This window comes from Triticum aestivum, chromosome 5B (genome assembly GCF_018294505.1).
Source record: "Triticum aestivum cultivar Chinese Spring chromosome 5B, IWGSC CS RefSeq v2.1, whole genome shotgun sequence".
In the NCBI taxonomy this organism is placed as follows: Eukaryota; Viridiplantae; Streptophyta; class Magnoliopsida; order Poales; family Poaceae; genus Triticum; species Triticum aestivum.
In genome coordinates this window covers 565,697,120-565,699,038 of record NC_057807.1, presented here as the reverse complement: position 1 = coordinate 565,699,038, position 1,919 = coordinate 565,697,120, and the positions used below count along the sequence as shown (strand labels likewise).

At 60.3% G+C, this 1,919-nt stretch overlaps 1 pseudogene; it reads right to left on the bottom strand.

Annotated features, from left to right (window-relative positions):
• Window positions 1–535: 535 nt before the first annotated feature.
• LOC123115026 (formate dehydrogenase 2, mitochondrial-like) lies at window positions 536–1,582 on the bottom strand (annotated as a pseudogene).
• Window positions 1,583–1,919: the final 337 nt, after the last annotated feature.

Below are 1,919 nucleotides of genomic sequence, written 5' to 3'. Positions count from 1 at the left end.
AACCTGATCGCCCCTCTCCCGTACAGGATCAAGAGAGACGGGGTTCCGGAGGCCTGCTGTCCCTTCTCCCGGTGCACGCCGAAAGGAGGGATGGAGAAGACTTGATTGGCAGCAGCAGCTAGGGTAAACGTCTGCCTGGCTATATAGTGCGGGCCGGGTAGGTCGTGGGAGTAAACCCCACGTCCGAGTCGTCACGATCCAAAAAAACCGGAAACGGTTCAGTAATTAAGGCGTCCATTAATTATTAATTAATGACTCATTAATTTTTCCCGAACAGCAAAAATATAGACAACGTGATGTGGGGTTCTGGAGGCCTGCTGTCCCTTCTCCCGGTGCACGCCGAAAGAAGGGATGGAGAAGACTTGATTGGCAGCAGCAGCTAGGGTAGACGTCTGCCTGACTATATAGTGCGGGCCGGGTAGGTTGTGGGAGTAAACCCCACGTCCGAGTCATCACGATCCAAAAGAACCAGAAACGGTTCAGTAATTAAGGCGTCCATTAATTATTAATTAATAACTCATTAATTTTTCTCGAGCAGCAAAAATATAGACAATGTGCATAGCTCTGTCCTCGGCTCGGCTCAATTCCGCAACCCACGGCGCGGCGCGGCAAGGAAGAGGAGCGCGCGTGTAGATTGGTAGGAGAGCTCATCTTATAAAGAGGTGCAACTCTCTCTCAACTTATGAGGTGGGACTAAATTTTAGCCTCACTCACTCCACTCACATGTGTGCATGAATGGGCCAAAAAAATTTCAGAATTTTAGTTGGGCTTTGGTCCAAAAGCCCACCAGCAAATTCCAACAAGTTGCTGGCTGCAGCTTTCCTTGTCTTGTCGGTGAGCGGCATGTTGAGCACGACGACGTCGCACTTGGGCAGCATGGCGTCGAGCTCCTCCTCCAGCGCGGCGTCGACGCGGAGCCGGTCGTGGTAGAGCAGGGTGCAGCCGAAGGGCTTGAGGCGCTGGAGCAGCAGCCTCCCGATGCGGCCGGCGCCGACGGTGCCCACCGTCTTGCCCTCCAGGTCGTAGGCCCGGTGCGCGACGGCGGCCAGGTCCCACTCCCCGCCGACGGCCTGGCGGTGCGCCGGCAGGAAGTTGCGCAGGAGGACGAGGATGCGCATCAGCTGGTCCTCCGCCACCGACACGGTGTTGCTGCCGGTGACCTCGGCGACGGTGAGCCCCGCCGCCGCGGCCGCCGGCAGGTCGACGTGGTCGGAGCCGATCCCCGCCGTGAGGAGCAGCTCGAGGTTCTTGGCGCGGCCGATCCGGTCCGCGCCCACGTTCGCCGGGTGGAACGGCGTGGTGATGAGCACGTGCGTGTTCCCGATGTGCTTCTCCAGCTCTGCTCGCGCGCGCCCTGCGACTCTAGCCAGGCGCGGATGCCCAGCGCGTTCTCCACGCAACCCACGAAGTCGGGGTTCTGCGCCGCGTGCTCGCCGCCCTTGTACAACACGCCCACGATCTTCTTGCTGCCCTGGAGGAGGAAAAAGAGCAACGCAATCAGCCCCGTGGTAGCACGATTAACAATGGTGGGAGGCGGCTCCAAGGCCGGAACGACCTGCTGCGTCGCGCTCCTCGTGGCCATGGAGTTAACCGGCGACGGCGGCTGGTTCGTGTTCGGAATCGGCTGGACCGGCGCACTGGTAGTGGTAGTGGCACTGGTAGGTTCCGCCGGGACGGCGGCTGGGCAGAATCAAAATAGCAGCCGGGCGATCGGGGAGAGAGTGAAGCGGACGTGGCGCGAGGCCGCACGGGCGGTGTGACTGGCGGTAGGTACGCAGCGAACGTTTCCGCTGTGCGACGGACACGCCAAGTGCGTCGCGACGGGAAAGGGTGCCCAAGTGGCGCGTCGCTAGGCGGGTAAAGTACGGAGAGACATGGGAGGAAGGCGAGCCGTCCCGTCCCGTCTCGTCGGTATTTTC